Source organism: Pseudophryne corroboree, chromosome 11 (assembly GCF_028390025.1).
Source record: "Pseudophryne corroboree isolate aPseCor3 chromosome 11, aPseCor3.hap2, whole genome shotgun sequence".
In the NCBI taxonomy this organism is placed as follows: Eukaryota; Metazoa; Chordata; class Amphibia; order Anura; family Myobatrachidae; genus Pseudophryne; species Pseudophryne corroboree.
The window spans coordinates 178938888-178956305 of record NC_086454.1 but is presented as its reverse complement, the minus strand read 5'-3'; the positions used below and the strand labels follow the sequence as shown (position 1 = coordinate 178956305).

The window sequence follows — 17418 nt, the reverse complement described above, 5'->3', positions numbered from 1 at the left end:
AGCTGTAGAGATGTAATGAAAGGTAAGAAATAATGTCTGGTAATCAACAAACTATTAATTGTGCAGTGTCAGTTGTTCTAATTCCAAACTTTATTAAGGAATAGACCATAAGTTCTCCAACTCAGTCCTCTGGACCCCACACAGTGTATGTTTTGCAGGTAACCCAGCAGGTGCACAGGTGTATTAATTACTCACTGATACATTTTAAAAAGTCCACTTGTGGAGCTAATTATTTACTTGTGGTTCTGCAAGGAGACCTGCAAAACATGCACTGTGTGGGGTTCTGAGAACCGAGTTTGAGAACCTGTGGAATAGACCAATGAAAAACCTAATATATTTTAAATGATTATTATTTGATAAAATGTCCGTAAAATGTACAATACAGTTCATGAGCACTAGTGTTGGCATGGTGTGATGTTAAAGGCTCTGATTTCTAATTAATTTAGTACAAGATCAAAAGTCCTTGACACCTATATTTGACATTAAACTATACTAGCTATTATATTTCACAAAGTTTACATATTAATATTGAAGCAAATTAAAATAAAATGTATCAGATATTTCTGCCAACAGGAAAAATGTTTTGATTTTCAAGTAGCACCATCCAATTGAGTTCAGGTAGTTGTGGCCGAGTGGTTAAGGCGATGGACTTGAAATCCATTGGGGTTTCCCCGCGCAGGTTCAAATCCTGCCAGCTACGTACTGCTTTTTATGCATGTAGAAAGCAAAGCTCATTTGTCCTTGATAATTTTATTTTCCATGAAACTAAAGTAGCTTTTACATTTCCCAAAGTTTAACTTACTGTAAAAGCTACCAAAAAAGGAAAACATTGATTTTGCACACAGCTTGTCAGTGAAACAACATTAAGGTAGTTGTGGCCAAGTGGTTTAGGTGATGGACTCGAAATCCATTTGCTTTTCAAGCTGGTTTAAAAACGAAATGCATTCAAGATGAAGAGAATCAAAGCATGTTATGTTTAAGAATTGAGTTCTCAATCTCAGCTTAGCTCACCTACATATATATCCTGTTTTACAATGGACTTCTTTTTAAACCATATAATCTCAGACAGTGTCTTCCTGCATTCTATGTACATGCTTGTGACCTTGTATAAATGTTTCTCAGTGGCAACTTGTGCATGCAGATTCTTTCTATCTGGTTTTACAGCTGTAGAGATGTAATGAAAGGTAAGAAATAATGTCTGGTAATCAACAAACTATTAATTGTGCAGTGTCAGTTGTTCTAATTCCAAACTTTATTAAGGAATAGACCATAAGTTCTCCAACTCAGTCCTCTGGACCCCACACAGTGTATGTTTTGCAGGTAACCCAGCAGGTGCACAGGTGTATTAATTACTCACTGATACATTTTAAAAAGTCCACTTGTGGAGCTAATTATTTACTTGTGGTTCTGCAAGGAGACCTGCAAAACATGCACTGTGTGGGGTTCTGAGAACCGAGTTTGAGAACCTGTGGAATAGACCAATGAAAAACCTAATATATTTTAAATGATTATTATTTGATAAAATGTCCGTAAAATGTACAATACAGTTCATGAGCACTAGTGTTGGCATGGTGTGATGTTAAAGGCTCTGATTTCTAATTAATTTAGTACAAGATCAAAAGTCCTTGACACCTATATTTGACATTAAACTATACTAGCTATTATATTTCACAAAGTTTACATATTAATATTGAAGCAAATTAAAATAAAATGTATCAGATATTTCTGCCAACAGGAAAAATGTTTTGATTTTCAAGTAGCACCATCCTATTGAGTTCAGGTAGTTGTGGCCGAGTGGTTAAGGCAATGGACTTGAAATCCATTGGGGTTTCCCCGCGCAGGTTCAAATCCTGCCAGCTACGTACTGCTTTTTATGCATGTAGAAAGCTAAGCTCATTTGTCCTTGATAACTTTATTTTCCATGAAACTAAAGTAGCTTTTACATTTCCCAAAGTTTAACTTACTGTAAAAGCTACCAAAAATGGAAAACATTGATTTTGCACACAGCTTGTCAATGAAACAACATTAAGGTAGTTGTGGCCGAGTGGTTAAGGTGATGGACTCAAAATCCATTTGCTTTTCAAGCTGGTTTAAAAATGAAATGCATTCAAGATGAAGAGAATCAAAGCATGTTATGTTTAAGAATTGAGTTCTCAATCTCAGCTTAGCTCACCTACATATATATCCTGTTTTACAATGGACTTCTTTTTAAACCATATAATCTCAGACAGTGTCTTCCTGCATTCTATGTACATGCTTGTGACCTTGTATAAATGTTTCTCAGTGGCAACTTGTGCATGCAGATTCTTTCTATCTGGATTTACAGCTGTAGAGATGTAATGAAAGGTAAGAAAAAATGTCTGGTAATTAACAAACTATTAATTGTGCAGTGTCAGTTGTTATAATTCCAAACTTTATTAAGGAATGGACCATAGGTTCTCAAACTCAGTTCTCAGGACCCCACACAGTGTATGTTTTGCAGGTAACCCAGCAGGTGCACAGGTGTATTAATTACTCACTGACACATTTTAAAAAGTCCACTTGTGGAGCTAATTATTAACTTGTGGTTCTGCAAGGAGACCTGCAAAACATGCACTGTGTGGGGTTCTGAGAACCGAGTTTGAGAACCTGTGGAATAGACCAATGAAAAACCTAATATATTTTAAATAATTATTATTTGATAAAATGTCCGTAAAATGTACAATACAGTTCATGAGCACTAGTGTTGGCATGGTGTGATGTTAAAGGCTCTGATTTCTAATTAATTTAGTACAAGATCAAAAGTCCTTGACACCTATATTTGACATTAAACTATACTAGCTATTATATTTCACAAAGTTTACATATTAATATTGAAGCAAATTAAAATAAAATGTATCAGATATTTCTGCCAACAGGAAAAATGTTTTGATTTTCAAGTAGCACCATCCAATTGAGTTCAGGTAGTTGTGGCCGAGTGGTTAAGGCAATGGACTTGAAATCCATTGGGGTTTCCCCGCGCAGGTTCAAATCCTGCCAGCTACGTACTGCTTTTTATGCATGTAGAAAGCTAAGCTCATTTGTCCTTGATAACTTTATTTTCCATGAAACTAAAGTAGCTTTTACATTTCCCAAAGTTTAACTTACTGTAAAAGCTACCAAAAATGGAAAACATTGATTTTGCACACAGCTTGTCAATGAAACAACATTAAGGTAGTTGTGGCCGAGTGGTTAAGGTGATGGACTCAAAATCCATTTGCTTTTCAAGCTGGTTTAAAAACAAAATGCATTCAAGATGAAAAGAATCAAAGCATGTTATGTTTAAGAATTGAGTTCTCAATCTCAGCTTAGCTCACCTACATATATATCCTGTTTTACAATGGACTTCTTTTTAAACCATATAATCTCAGACAGTGTCTTCCTGCATTCTATGTACATGCTTGTTTGTGACCTTGTATAAATGTTTCTCAGTGGCAACTTGTGCATGCAGATTCTTTCTATCTGGATTTACAGCTGTAGAGATGTAATGAAAGGTAAGAAAAAATGTCTGGTAATTAACAAACTATTAATTGTGCAGTGTCAGTTGTTATAATTCCAAACTTTATTAAGGAATGGACCATAGGTTCTCAAACTCAGTTCTCAGGACCCCACATAGTGTATGTTTTGCAGGTAACCCAGCAGGTGCACAGGTGTATTAATTACTCACTGACACATTTTAAAAAGTCCACTTGTGGAGCTAATTATTTACTTGTGGTTCTGCGAGGAGACCTGCAAAACATGCACTGTGTGGGGTTCTGAGAACCGAGTTTGAGAACCTGTGGAATAGACCAATGAAAAACCTAATATATTTTAAATGATTATTATTTGATAAAATGTCCGTAAAATGTACAATACAGTTCATGAGCACTAGTGTTGGCATGGTGTGATGTTAAAGGCTCTGATTTCTAATTAATTTAGTACAAGATCAAAAGTCCTTGACACCTATATTTGACATTAAACTATACTAGCTATTATATTTCACAAAGTTTACATATTAATATTGAAGCAAATTAAAATAAAATGTATCAGATATTTCTGCCAACAGGAAAAATGTTTTGATTTTCAAGTAGCACCATCCAATTGAGTTCAGGTAGTTGTGGCCGAGTGGTTAAGGCGATGGACTTGAAATCCATTGGGGTTTCCCCGCGCAGGTTCAAATCCTGCCAGCTACGTACTGCTTTTTATGCATGTAGAAAGCAAAGCTCATTTGTCCTTGATAATTTTATTTTCCATGAAACTAAAGTAGCTTTTACATTTCCCAAAGTTTAACTTACTGTAAAAGCTACCAAAAAAGGAAAACATTGATTTTGCACACAGCTTGTCAGTGAAACAACATTAAGGTAGTTGTGGCCAAGTGGTTTAGGTGATGGACTCGAAATCCATTTGCTTTTCAAGCTGGTTTAAAAACGAAATGCATTCAAGATGAAGAGAATCAAAGCATGTTATGTTTAAGAATTGAGTTCTCAATCTCAGCTTAGCTCACCTACATATATATCCTGTTTTACAATGGACTTCTTTTTAAACCATATAATCTCAGACAGTGTCTTCCTGCATTCTATGTACATGCTTGTGACCTTGTATAAATGTTTCTCAGTGGCAACTTGTGCATGCAGATTCTTTCTATCTGGTTTTACAGCTGTAGAGATGTAATGAAAGGTAAGAAATAATGTCTGGTAATCAACAAACTATTAATTGTGCAGTGTCAGTTGTTCTAATTCCAAACTTTATTAAGGAATAGACCATAAGTTCTCCAACTCAGTCCTCTGGACCCCACACAGTGTATGTTTTGCAGGTAACCCAGCAGGTGCACAGGTGTATTAATTACTCACTGATACATTTTAAAAAGTCCACTTGTGGAGCTAATTATTTACTTGTGGTTCTGCAAGGAGACCTGCAAAACATGCACTGTGTGGGGTTCTGAGAACCGAGTTTGAGAACCTGTGGAATAGACCAATGAAAAACCTAATATATTTTAAATGATTATTATTTGATAAAATGTCCGTAAAATGTACAATACAGTTCATGAGCACTAGTGTTGGCATGGTGTGATGTTAAAGGCTCTGATTTCTAATTAATTTAGTACAAGATCAAAAGTCCTTGACACCTATATTTGACATTAAACTATACTAGCTATTATATTTCACAAAGTTTACATATTAATATTGAAGCAAATTAAAATAAAATGTATCAGATATTTCTGCCAACAGGAAAAATGTTTTGATTTTCAAGTAGCACCATCCAATTGAGTTCAGGTAGTTGTGGCCGAGTGGTTAAGGCGATGGACTTGAAATCCATTGGGGTTTCCCCGCGCAGGTTCAAATCCTGCCAGCTACGTACTGCTTTTTATGCATGTAGAAAGCAAAGCTCATTTGTCCTTGATAATTTTATTTTCCATGAAACTAAAGTAGCTTTTACATTTCCCAAAGTTTAACTTACTGTAAAAGCTACCAAAAAAGGAAAACATTGATTTTGCACACAGCTTGTCAGTGAAACAACATTAAGGTAGTTGTGGCCAAGTGGTTTAGGTGATGGACTCGAAATCCATTTGCTTTTCAAGCTGGTTTAAAAACGAAATGCATTCAAGATGAAGAGAATCAAAGCATGTTATGTTTAAGAATTGAGTTCTCAATCTCAGCTTAGCTCACCTACATATATATCCTGTTTTACAATGGACTTCTTTTTAAACCATATAATCTCAGACAGTGTCTTCCTGCATTCTATGTACATGCTTGTTTGTGACCTTGTATAAATGTTTCTCAGTGGCAACTTGTGCATGCAGATTCTTTCTATCTGGATTTACAGCTGTAGAGATGTAATGAAAGGTAAGAAAAAATGTCTGGTAATTAACAAACTATTAATTGTGTAGTGTCAGTTGTTATAATTCCAAACTTTATTAAGGAATGGACCATAGGTTCTCAAACTCAGTTCTCAGGACCCCACATAGTGTATGTTTTGCAGGTAACCCAGCAGGTGCACAGGTGTATTAATTACTCACTGACACATTTTAAAAAGTCCACTTGTGGAGCTAATTATTTACTTGTGGTTCTGCGAGGAGACCTGCAAAACATGCACTGTGTGGGGTTCTGAGAACCGAGTTTGAGAACCTGTGGAATAGACCAATGAAAAACCTAATATATTTTAAATGATTATTATTTGATAAAATGTCCGTAAAATGTACAATACAGTTCATGAGCACTAGTGTTGGCATGGTGTGATGTTAAAGGCTCTGATTTCTAATTAATTTAGTACAAGATCAAAAGTCCTTGACACCTATATTTGACATTAAACTATACTAGCTATTATATTTCACAAAGTTTACATATTAATATTGAAGCAAATTAAAATAAAATGTATCAGATATTTCTGCCAACAGGAAAAATGTTTTGATTTTCAAGTAGCACCATCCAATTGAGTTCAGGTAGTTGTGGCCGAGTGGTTAAGGCGATGGACTTGAAATCCATTGGGGTTTCCCCGCGCAGGTTCAAATCCTGCCAGCTACGTACTGCTTTTTATGCATGTAGAAAGCTAAGCTCATTTGTCCTTGATAATTTTATTTTCCATGAAACTAAAGTAGCTTTTACATTTCCCAAAGTTTAACTTGCTGTAAAAGCTACCAAAAAAGGAAAACATTGATTTTGCACACAGCTTGTCAGTGAAACAACATTAAGGTAGTTGTGGCCAAGTGGTTTAGGTGATGGACTCAAAATCCATTTGCTTTTCAAGCTGGTTTAAAAACGAAATGCATTCAAGATGAAGAGAATCAAAGCATGTTATGTTTAAGAATTGAGTTCTCAATCTCAGCTTAGCTCACCTACATATATATCCTGTTTTACAATGGACTTCTTTTTAAACCATATAATCTCAGACAGTGTCTTCCTGAATTCTATGTACATGCTTGTGACCTTGTATAAATGTTTCTCAGTGGCAACTTGTGCATGCAGATTCTTTCTATCTGGTTTTACAGCTGTAGAGATGTAATGAAAGGTAAGAAATAATGTCTGGTAATCAACAAACTATTAATTGTGCAGTGTCAGTTGTTCTAATTCCAAACTTTATTAAGGAATAGACCATAAGTTCTCCAACTCAGTCCTCTGGACCCCACACAGTGTATGTTTTGCAGGTAACCCAGCAGGTGCACAGGTGTATTAATTACTCACTGACACATTTTAAAAAGTCCACTTGTGGAGCTAATTATTTACTTGTGGTTCTGCAAGGAGACCTGCAAAACATGCACTGTGTGGGGTTCTGAGAACCGAGTTTGAGAACCTGTGGAATAGACCAATGAAAAACCTAATATATTTTAAATGATTATTATTTGATAAAATGTCCGTAAAATGTACAATACAGTTCATGAGCACTAGTGTTGGCATGGTGTGATGTTAAAGGCTCTGATTTCTAATTAATTTAGTACAAGATCAAAAGTCCTTGACACCTATATTTGACATTAAACTATACTAGCTATTATATTTCACAAAGTTTACATATTAATATTGAAGCAAATTAAAATAAAATGTATCAGATATTTCTGCCAACAGGAAAAATGTTTTGATTTCCAAGTAGCACCAACCAATTGAGGTCAAGTAGTTGTGGCCGAGTGGTTAAGGTGATGGACTTGAAATCCATTGGGGTTTCCCCGCGCAGGTTCAAATCCTGCCAGCTACGTACTGCTTTTTATGCATGTAGAAAGCTAAGCTCATTTGTCCTTGATAACTTTATTATCCATGAGACTAAAGTAGCTTTTACATTTCCCAAAGTTTAACTTACTGTAAAAGCTACCAAAAAAGGAAAACACTGATTTTGCACACAGCTTGTCAGTGAAACAACATTAAGGTAGTTGTGGCCAAGTGGTTTAGGTGATGGACTCGAAATCCATTTGCTTTTCAAGCTGGTTTAAAAACGAAATGCATTCAAGATGAAGAGAATCAAAGCATGTTATGTTTAAGAATTGAGTTCTCAATCTCAGCTTAGCTCACCTACATATATATCCTGTTTTACAATGGACTTCTTTTTAAACCATATAATCTCAGACAGTGTCTTCCTGCATTCTATGTACATGCTTGTGACCTTGTATAAATGTTTCTCAGTGGCAACTTGTGCATGCAGATTCTTTCTATCTGGTTTTACAGCTGTAGAGATGTAATGAAAGGTAAGAAATAATGTCTGGTAATCAACAAACTATTAATTGTGCAGTGTCAGTTGTTCTAATTCCAAACTTTATTAAGGAATAGACCATAAGTTCTCCAACTCAGTCCTCTGGACCCCACACAGTGTATGTTTTGCAGGTAACCCAGCAGGTGCACAGGTGTATTAATTACTCACTGACAAATTTTAAAAAGTCCACTTGTGGAGCTAATTATTTACTTGTGGTTCTGCAAGGAGACCTGCAAAACATGCACTGTGTGGGGTTCTGAGAGCCGAGTTTGAGAACCTGTGGAATAGACCAATGAAAAACCTAATATATTTTAAATGATTATTATTTGATAAAATGTCCGTAAAATGTACAATACAGTTCATGAGCACTAGTGTTGGCATGGTGTGATGTTAAAGGCTCTGATTTCTAATTAATTTAGTACAAGATCAAAAGTCCTTGACACCTATATTTGACATTAAACTATACTAGCTATTATATTTCACAAAGTTTACATATTAATATTGAAGCAAATTAAAATAAAATGTATCAGATATTTCTGCCAACAGGAAAAATGTTTTGATTTCCAAGTAGCACCATCCAATTGAGTTCAGGTAGTTGTGGCCGAGTGGTTAAGGCGATGGACTTGAAATCTATTGGGGTTTCCCCGCGCAGGTTCAAATCCTGCCAGCTTCGTACTGCTTTTTATGCATGTAGAAAGCTAAGCTCATTTGTCCTTGATAACTTTATTTTCCATGAAACTAAAGTAGCTTTTACATTTCCCAAAGTTTAACTTACTGTAAAAGCTACCAAAAAAGGAAAACATTGATTTTGCACACAGCTTGTCAATGAAACAACATTAAGGTAGTTGTGGCCGAGTGGTTAAGGTGATGGACTCAAAATCCATTTGCTTTTCAAGCTGGTTTAAAAACAAAATGCATTCAAGATGAAAAGAATCAAAGCATGTTATGTTTAAGAATTGAGTTCTCAATCTCAGCTTAGCTCACCTACATATATATCCTGTTTTACAATGGACTTCTTTTTAAACCATATAATCTCAGACAGTGTCTTCCTGCATTCTATGTACATGCTTGTTTGTGACCTTGTATAAATGTTTCTCAGTGGCAACTTGTGCATGCAGATTCTTTCTATCTGGATTTACAGCTGTAGAGATGTAATGAAAGGTAAGAAAAAATGTCTGGTAATTAACAAACTATTAATTGTGCAGTGTCAGTTGTTATAATTCCAAACTTTATTAAGGAATGGACCATAGGTTCTCCAACTCAGTCCTCTGGACCCCACACAGTGTATGTTTTGCAGGTAACCCAGCAGGTGCACAGGTGTATTAATTACTCACTGATACATTTTAAAAAGTCCACTTGTGGAGCTAATTATTTACTTGTGGTTCTGCAAGGAGACCTGCAAAACATGCACTGTGTGGGGTTCTGAGAACCGAGTTTGAGAACCTGTGGAATAGACCAATGAAAAACCTAATATATTTTAAATGATTATTATTTGATAAAATGTCCGTAAAATGTACAATACAGTTCATGAGCACTAGTGTTGGCATGGTGTGATGTTAAAGGCTCTGATTTCTAATTAATTTAGTACAAGATCAAAAGTCCTTGACACCTATATTTGACATTAAACTATACTAGCTATTATATTTCACAAAGTTTACATATTAATATTGAAGCAAATTAAAATAAAATGTATCAGATATTTCTGCCAACAGGAAAAATGTTTTGATTTTCAAGTAGCACCATCCAATTGAGTTCAGGTAGTTGTGGCCGAGTGGTTAAGGCGATGGACTTGAAATCCATTGGGGTTTCCCCGCGCAGGTTCAAATCCTGCCAGCTACGTACTGCTTTTTATGCATGTAGAAAGCAAAGCTCATTTGTCCTTGATAATTTTATTTTCCATGAAACTAAAGTAGCTTTTACATTTCCCAAAGTTTAACTTACTGTAAAAGCTACCAAAAAAGGAAAACATTGATTTTGCACACAGCTTGTCAGTGAAACAACATTAAGGTAGTTGTGGCCAAGTGGTTTAGGTGATGGACTCGAAATCCATTTGCTTTTCAAGCTGGTTTAAAAACGAAATGCATTCAAGATGAAGAGAATCAAAGCATGTTATGTTTAAGAATTGAGTTCTCAATCTCAGCTTAGCTCACCTACATATATATCCTGTTTTACAATGGACTTCTTTTTAAACCATATAATCTCAGACAGTGTCTTCCTGCATTCTATGTACATGCTTGTGACCTTGTATAAATGTTTCTCAGTGGCAACTTGTGCATGCAGATTCTTTCTATCTGGTTTTACAGCTGTAGAGATGTAATGAAAGGTAAGAAATAATGTCTGGTAATCAACAAACTATTAATTGTGCAGTGTCAGTTGTTCTAATTCCAAACTTTATTAAGGAATAGACCATAAGTTCTCCAACTCAGTCCTCTGGACCCCACACAGTGTATGTTTTGCAGGTAACCCAGCAGGTGCACAGGTGTATTAATTACTCACTGATACATTTTAAAAAGTCCACTTGTGGAGCTAATTATTTACTTGTGGTTCTGCAAGGAGACCTGCAAAACATGCACTGTGTGGGGTTCTGAGAACCGAGTTTGAGAACCTGTGGAATAGACCAATGAAAAACCTAATATATTTTAAATGATTATTATTTGATAAAATGTCCGTAAAATGTACAATACAGTTCATGAGCACTAGTGTTGGCATGGTGTGATGTTAAAGGCTCTGATTTCTAATTAATTTAGTACAAGATCAAAAGTCCTTGACACCTATATTTGACATTAAACTATACTAGCTATTATATTTCACAAAGTTTACATATTAATATTGAAGCAAATTAAAATAAAATGTATCAGATATTTCTGCCAACAGGAAAAATGTTTTGATTTTCAAGTAGCACCATCCAATTGAGTTCAGGTAGTTGTGGCCGAGTGGTTAAGGCAATGGACTTGAAATCCATTGGGGTTTCCCCGCGCAGGTTCAAATCCTGCCAGCTACGTACTGCTTTTTATGCATGTAGAAAGCTAAGCTCATTTGTCCTTGATAACTTTATTTTCCATGAAACTAAAGTAGCTTTTACATTTCCCAAAGTTTAACTTACTGTAAAAGCTACCAAAAATGGAAAACATTGATTTTGCACACAGCTTGTCAATGAAACAACATTAAGGTAGTTGTGGCCGAGTGGTTAAGGTGATGGGCTCAAAATCCATTTGCTTTTCAAGCTGGTTTAAAAACAAAATGCATTCAAGATGAAAAGAATCAAAGCATGTTATGTTTAAGAATTGAGTTCTCAATCTCAGCTTAGCTCACCTACATATATATCCTGTTTTACAATGGACTTCTTTTTAAACCATATAATCTCAGACAGTGTCTTCCTGCATTCTATGTACATGCTTGTTTGTGACCTTGTATAAATGTTTCTCAGTGGCAACTTGTGCATGCAGATTCTTTCTATCTGGATTTACAGCTGTAGAGATGTAATGAAAGGTAAGAAAAAATGTCTGGTAATTAACAAACTATTAATTGTGCAGTGTCAGTTGTTATAATTCCAAACTTTATTAAGGAATGGACCATAGGTTCTCAAACTCAGTTCTCAGGACCCCACATAGTGTATGTTTTGCAGGTAACCCAGCAGGTGCACAGGTGTATTAATTACTCACTGACACATTTTAAAAAGTCCACTTGTGGAGCTAATTATTTACTTGTGGTTCTGCGAGGAGACCTGCAAAACATGCACTGTGTGGGGTTCTGAGAACCGAGTTTGAGAACCTGTGGAATAGACCAATGAAAAACCTAATATATTTTAAATGATTATTATTTGATAAAATGTCCGTAAAATGTACAATACAGTTCATGAGCACTAGTGTTGGCATGGTGTGATGTTAAAGGCTCTGATTTCTAATTAATTTAGTACAAGATCAAAAGTCCTTGACACCTATATTTGACATTAAACTATACTAGCTATTATATTTCACAAAGTTTACATATTAATATTGAAGCAAATTAAAATAAAATGTATCAGATATTTCTGCCAACAGGAAAAATGTTTTGATTTTCAAGTAGCACCATCCAATTGAGTTCAGGTAGTTGTGGCCGAGTGGTTAAGTCGATGGACTTGAAATCCATTGGGGTTTCCCCGCGCAGGTTCAAATCCTGCCAGCTACGTACTGCTTTTTATGCATGTAGAAAGCTAAGCTCATTTGTCCTTGATAATTTTATTTTCCATGAAACTAAAGTAGCTTTTACATTTCCCAAAGTTTAACTTACTGTAAAAGCTACCAAAAAAGGAAAACATTGATTTTGCACACAGCTTGTCAGTGAAACAACATTAAGGTAGTTGTGGCCAAGTGGTTTAGGTGATGGACTCGAAATCCATTTGCTTTTCAAGCTGGTTTAAAAACGAAATGCATTCAAGATGAAGAGAATCAAAGCATGTTATGTTTAAGAATTGAGTTCTCAATCTCAGCTTAGCTCACCTACATATATATCCTGTTTTACAATGGACTTCTTTTTAAACCATATAATCTCAGACAGTGTCTTCCTGCATTCTATGTACATGCTTGTGACCTTGTATAAATGTTTCTCAGTGGCAACTTGTGCATGCAGATTCTTTCTATCTGGTTTTACAGCTGTAGAGATGTAATGAAAGGTAAGAAATAATGTCTGGTAATCAACAAACTATTAATTGTGCAGTGTCAGTTGTTCTAATTCCAAACTTTATTAAGGAATAGACCATAAGTTCTCCAACTCAGTCCTCTGGACCCCACACAGTGTATGTTTTGCAGGTAACCCAGCAGGTGCACAGGTGTATTAATTACTCACTGACACATTTTAAAAAGTCCACTTGTGGAGCTAATTATTTACTTGTGGTTCTGCAAGGAGACCTGCAAAACATGCACTGTGTGGGGTTCTGAGAACCGAGTTTGAGAACCTGTGGAATAGACCAATGAAAAACCTAATATATTTTAAATGATTATTATTTGATAAAATGTCCGTAAAATGTACAATACAGTTCATGAGCACTAGTGTTGGCATGGTGTGATGTTAAAGGCTCTGATTTCTAATTAATTTAGTACAAGATCAAAAGTCCTTGACACCTATATTTGACATTAAACTATACTAGCTATTATATTTCACAAAGTTTACATATTAATATTGAAGCAAATTAAAATAAAATGTATCAGATATTTCTGCCAACAGGAAAAATGTTTTGATTTTCAAGTAGCACCATCCAATTGAGTTCAGGTAGTTGTGGCCGAGTGGTTAAGGCAATGGACTTGAAATCCATTGGGGTTTCCCCGCGCAGGTTCAAATCCTGCCAGCTACGTACTGCTTTTTATGCATGTAGAAAGCTAAGCTCATTTGTCCTTGATAACTTTATTTTCCATGAAACTAAAGTAGCTTTTACATTTCCCAAAGTTTAACTTACTGTAAAAGCTACCAAAAATGGAAAACATTGATTTTGCACACAGCTTGTCAATGAAACAACATTAAGGTAGTTGTGGCCGAGTGGTTAAGGTGATGGACTCAAAATCCATTTGCTTTTCAAGCTGGTTTAAAAACAAAATGCATTCAAGATGAAAAGAATCAAAGCATGTTATGTTTAAGAATTGAGTTCTCAATCTCAGCTTAGCTCACCTACATATATATCCTGTTTTACAATGGACTTCTTTTTAAACCATATAATCTCAGACAGTGTCTTCCTGCATTCTATGTACATGCTTGTTTGTGACCTTGTATAAATGTTTCTCAGTGGCAACTTGTGCATGCAGATTCTTTCTATCTGGATTTACAGCTGTAGAGATGTAATGAAAGGTAAGAAAAAATGTCTGGTAATTAACAAACTATTAATTGTGTAGTGTCAGTTGTTATAATTCCAAACTTTATTAAGGAATGGACCATAGGTTCTCAAACTCAGTTCTCAGGACCCCACATAGTGTATGTTTTGCAGGTAACCCAGCAGGTGCACAGGTGTATTAATTACTCACTGACACATTTTAAAAAGTCCACTTGTGGAGCTAATTATTTACTTGTGGTTCTGCGAGGAGACCTGCAAAACATGCACTGTGTGGGGTTCTGAGAACCGAGTTTGAGAACCTGTGGAATAGACCAATGAAAAACCTAATATATTTTAAATGATTATTATTTGATAAAATGTCCGTAAAATGTACAATACAGTTCATGAGCACTAGTGTTGGCATGGTGTGATGTTAAAGGCTCTGATTTCTAATTAATTTAGTACAAGATCAAAAGTCCTTGACACCTATATTTGACATTAAACTATACTAGCTATTATATTTCACAAAGTTTACATATTAATATTGAAGCAAATTAAAATAAAATGTATCAGATATTTCTGCCAACAGGAAAAATGTTTTGATTTTCAAGTAGCACCATCCAATTGAGTTCAGGTAGTTGTGGCCGAGTGGTTAAGGCGATGGACTTGAAATCCATTGGGGTTTCCCCGCGCAGGTTCAAATCCTGCCAGCTACGTACTGCTTTTTATGCATGTAGAAAGCTAAGCTCATTTGTCCTTGATAATTTTATTTTCCATGAAACTAAAGTAGCTTTTACATTTCCCAAAGTTTAACTTACTGTAAAAGCTACCAAAAAAGGAAAACATTGATTTTGCACACAGCTTGTCAGTGAAACAACATTAAGGTAGTTGTGGCCAAGTGGTTTAGGTGATGGACTCAAAATCCATTTGCTTTTCAAGCTGGTTTAAAAACGAAATGCATTCAAGATGAAGAGAATCAAAGCATGTTATGTTTAAGAATTGAGTTCTCAATCTCAGCTTAGCTCACCTACATATATATCCTGTTTTACAATGGACTTCTTTTTAAACCATATAATCTCAGACAGTGTCTTCCTGAATTCTATGTACATGCTTGTGACCTTGTATAAATGTTTCTCAGTGGCAACTTGTGCATGCAGATTCTTTCTATCTGGTTTTACAGCTGTAGAGATGTAATGAAAGGTAAGAAATAATGTCTGGTAATCAACAAACTATTAATTGTGCAGTGTCAGTTGTTCTAATTCCAAACTTTATTAAGGAATAGACCATAAGTTCTCCAACTCAGTCCTCTGGACCCCACACAGTGTATGTTTTGCAGGTAACCCAGCAGGTGCACAGGTGTATTAATTACTCACTGACACATTTTAAAAAGTCCACTTGTGGAGCTAATTATTTACTTGTGGTTCTGCAAGGAGACCTGCAAAACATGCACTGTGTGGGGTTCTGAGAACCGAGTTTGAGAACCTGTGGAATAGACCAATGAAAAACCTAATATATTTTAAATGATTATTATTTGATAAAATGTCCGTAAAATGTACAATACAGTTCATGAGCACTAGTGTTGGCATGGTGTGATGTTAAAGGCTCTGATTTCTAATTAATTTAGTACAAGATCAAAAGTCCTTGACACCTATATTTGACATTAAACTATACTAGCTATTATATTTCACAAAGTTTACATATTAATATTGAAGCAAATTAAAATAAAATGTATCAGATATTTCTGCCAACAGGAAAAATGTTTTGATTTCCAAGTAGCACCAACCAATTGAGGTCAAGTAGTTGTGGCCGAGTGGTTAAGGTGATGGACTTGAAATCCATTGGGGTTTCCCCGCGCAGGTTCAAATCCTGCCAGCTACGTACTGCTTTTTATGCATGTAGAAAGCTAAGCTCATTTGTCCTTGATAACTTTATTATCCATGAGACTAAAGTAGCTTTTACATTTCCCAAAGTTTAACTTACTGTAAAAGCTACCAAAAAAGGAAAACACTGATTTTGCACACAGCTTGTCAGTGAAACAACATTAAGGTAGTTGTGGCCAAGTGGTTTAGGTGATGGACTCGAAATCCATTTGCTTTTCAAGCTGGTTTAAAAACGAAATGCATTCAAGATGAAGAGAATCAAAGCATGTTATGTTTAAGAATTGAGTTCTCAATCTCAGCTTAGCTCACCTACATATATATCCTGTTTTACAATGGACTTCTTTTTAAACCATATAATCTCAGACAGTGTCTTCCTGCATTCTATGTACATGCTTGTGACCTTGTATAAATGTTTCTCAGTGGCAACTTGTGCATGCAGATTCTTTCTATCTGGTTTTACAGCTGTAGAGATGTAATGAAAGGTAAGAAATAATGTCTGGTAATCAACAAACTATTAATTGTGCAGTGTCAGTTGTTCTAATTCCAAACTTTATTAAGGAATAGACCATAAGTTCTCCAACTCAGTCCTCTGGACCCCACACAGTGTATGTTTTGCAGGTAACCCAGCAGGTGCACAGGTGTATTAATTACTCACTGACAAATTTTAAAAAGTCCACTTGTGGAGCTAATTATTTACTTGTGGTTCTGCAAGGAGACCTGCAAAACATGCACTGTGTGGGGTTCTGAGAGCCGAGTTTGAGAACCTGTGGAATAGACCAATGAAAAACCTAATATATTTTAAATGATTATTATTTGATAAAATGTCCGTAAAATGTACAATACAGTTCATGAGCACTAGTGTTGGCATGGTGTGATGTTAAAGGCTCTGATTTCTAATTAATTTAGTACAAGATCAAAAGTCCTTGACACCTATATTTGACATTAAACTATACTAGCTATTATATTTCACAAAGTTTACATATTAATATTGAAGCAAATTAAAATAAAATGTATCAGATATTTCTGCCAACAGGAAAAATGTTTTGATTTCCAAGTAGCACCATCCAATTGAGTTCAGGTAGTTGTGGCCGAGTGGTTAAGGCGATGGACTTGAAATCTATTGGGGTTTCCCCGCGCAGGTTCAAATCCTGCCAGCTTCGTACTGCTTTTTATGCATGTAGAAAGCTAAGCTCATTTGTCCTTGATAACTTTATTTTCCATGAAACTAAAGTAGCTTTTACATTTCCCAAAGTTTAACTTACTGTAAAAGCTACCAAAAAAGGAAAACATTGATTTTGCACACAGCTTGTCAATGAAACAACATTAAGGTAGTTGTGGCCGAGTGGTTAAGGTGATGGACTCAAAATCCATTTGCTTTTCAAGCTGGTTTAAAAACAAAATGCATTCAAGATGAAAAGAATCAAAGCATGTTATGTTTAAGAATTGAGTTCTCAATCTCAGCTTAGCTCACCTACATATATATCCTGTTTTACAATGGACTTCTTTTTAAACCATATAATCTCAGACAGTGTCTTCCTGCATTCTATGTACATGCTTGTTTGTGACCTTGTATAAATGTTTCTCAGTGGC

At 35.4% G+C, this 17418-nt stretch overlaps 15 non-coding genes across 15 annotated transcripts; all 15 read left to right on the top strand.

Moving 5' to 3' along the window:
* Positions 1–618: 618 nt before the first annotated feature.
* TRNAS-UGA (transfer RNA serine (anticodon UGA)) lies at positions 619–700 on the top strand. The gene has a single exon. It is a non-coding gene; the product is annotated as a tRNA-Ser (tRNA).
* Positions 701–1780: 1080 nt separating this feature from the next.
* On the top strand, positions 1781–1862 carry TRNAS-UGA (transfer RNA serine (anticodon UGA)). Its single transcript has one exon. It is a non-coding gene; the product is annotated as a tRNA-Ser (tRNA).
* Positions 1863–2942: 1080 nt separating this feature from the next.
* TRNAS-UGA (transfer RNA serine (anticodon UGA)) lies at positions 2943–3024 on the top strand. The gene has a single exon. It is a non-coding gene; the product is annotated as a tRNA-Ser (tRNA).
* Positions 3025–4108: 1084 nt separating this feature from the next.
* TRNAS-UGA (transfer RNA serine (anticodon UGA)) lies at positions 4109–4190 on the top strand. Its single transcript has one exon. It is a non-coding gene; the product is annotated as a tRNA-Ser (tRNA).
* Positions 4191–5270: 1080 nt separating this feature from the next.
* TRNAS-UGA (transfer RNA serine (anticodon UGA)) lies at positions 5271–5352 on the top strand. The gene has a single exon. It is a non-coding gene; the product is annotated as a tRNA-Ser (tRNA).
* A 1084-nt stretch (positions 5353–6436) lies between these two features.
* TRNAS-UGA (transfer RNA serine (anticodon UGA)) lies at positions 6437–6518 on the top strand. The gene has a single exon. It is a non-coding gene; the product is annotated as a tRNA-Ser (tRNA).
* Positions 6519–7598: 1080 nt separating this feature from the next.
* TRNAS-UGA (transfer RNA serine (anticodon UGA)) lies at positions 7599–7680 on the top strand. Its single transcript has one exon. It is a non-coding gene; the product is annotated as a tRNA-Ser (tRNA).
* Positions 7681–8760: 1080 nt separating this feature from the next.
* On the top strand, positions 8761–8842 carry TRNAS-UGA (transfer RNA serine (anticodon UGA)). Its single transcript has one exon. It is a non-coding gene; the product is annotated as a tRNA-Ser (tRNA).
* Positions 8843–9926: 1084 nt separating this feature from the next.
* TRNAS-UGA (transfer RNA serine (anticodon UGA)) lies at positions 9927–10008 on the top strand. Its single transcript has one exon. It is a non-coding gene; the product is annotated as a tRNA-Ser (tRNA).
* Positions 10009–11088: 1080 nt separating this feature from the next.
* On the top strand, positions 11089–11170 carry TRNAS-UGA (transfer RNA serine (anticodon UGA)). Its single transcript has one exon. It is a non-coding gene; the product is annotated as a tRNA-Ser (tRNA).
* Positions 11171–12254: 1084 nt separating this feature from the next.
* TRNAS-UGA (transfer RNA serine (anticodon UGA)) lies at positions 12255–12336 on the top strand. The gene has a single exon. It is a non-coding gene; the product is annotated as a tRNA-Ser (tRNA).
* A 1080-nt stretch (positions 12337–13416) lies between these two features.
* TRNAS-UGA (transfer RNA serine (anticodon UGA)) lies at positions 13417–13498 on the top strand. Its single transcript has one exon. It is a non-coding gene; the product is annotated as a tRNA-Ser (tRNA).
* A 1084-nt stretch (positions 13499–14582) lies between these two features.
* TRNAS-UGA (transfer RNA serine (anticodon UGA)) lies at positions 14583–14664 on the top strand. Its single transcript has one exon. It is a non-coding gene; the product is annotated as a tRNA-Ser (tRNA).
* A 1080-nt stretch (positions 14665–15744) lies between these two features.
* Positions 15745–15826, top strand: TRNAS-UGA (transfer RNA serine (anticodon UGA)). The gene has a single exon. It is a non-coding gene; the product is annotated as a tRNA-Ser (tRNA).
* A 1080-nt stretch (positions 15827–16906) lies between these two features.
* On the top strand, positions 16907–16988 carry TRNAS-UGA (transfer RNA serine (anticodon UGA)). The gene has a single exon. It is a non-coding gene; the product is annotated as a tRNA-Ser (tRNA).
* The last annotated feature ends 430 nt before the right edge of the window (positions 16989–17418 follow it).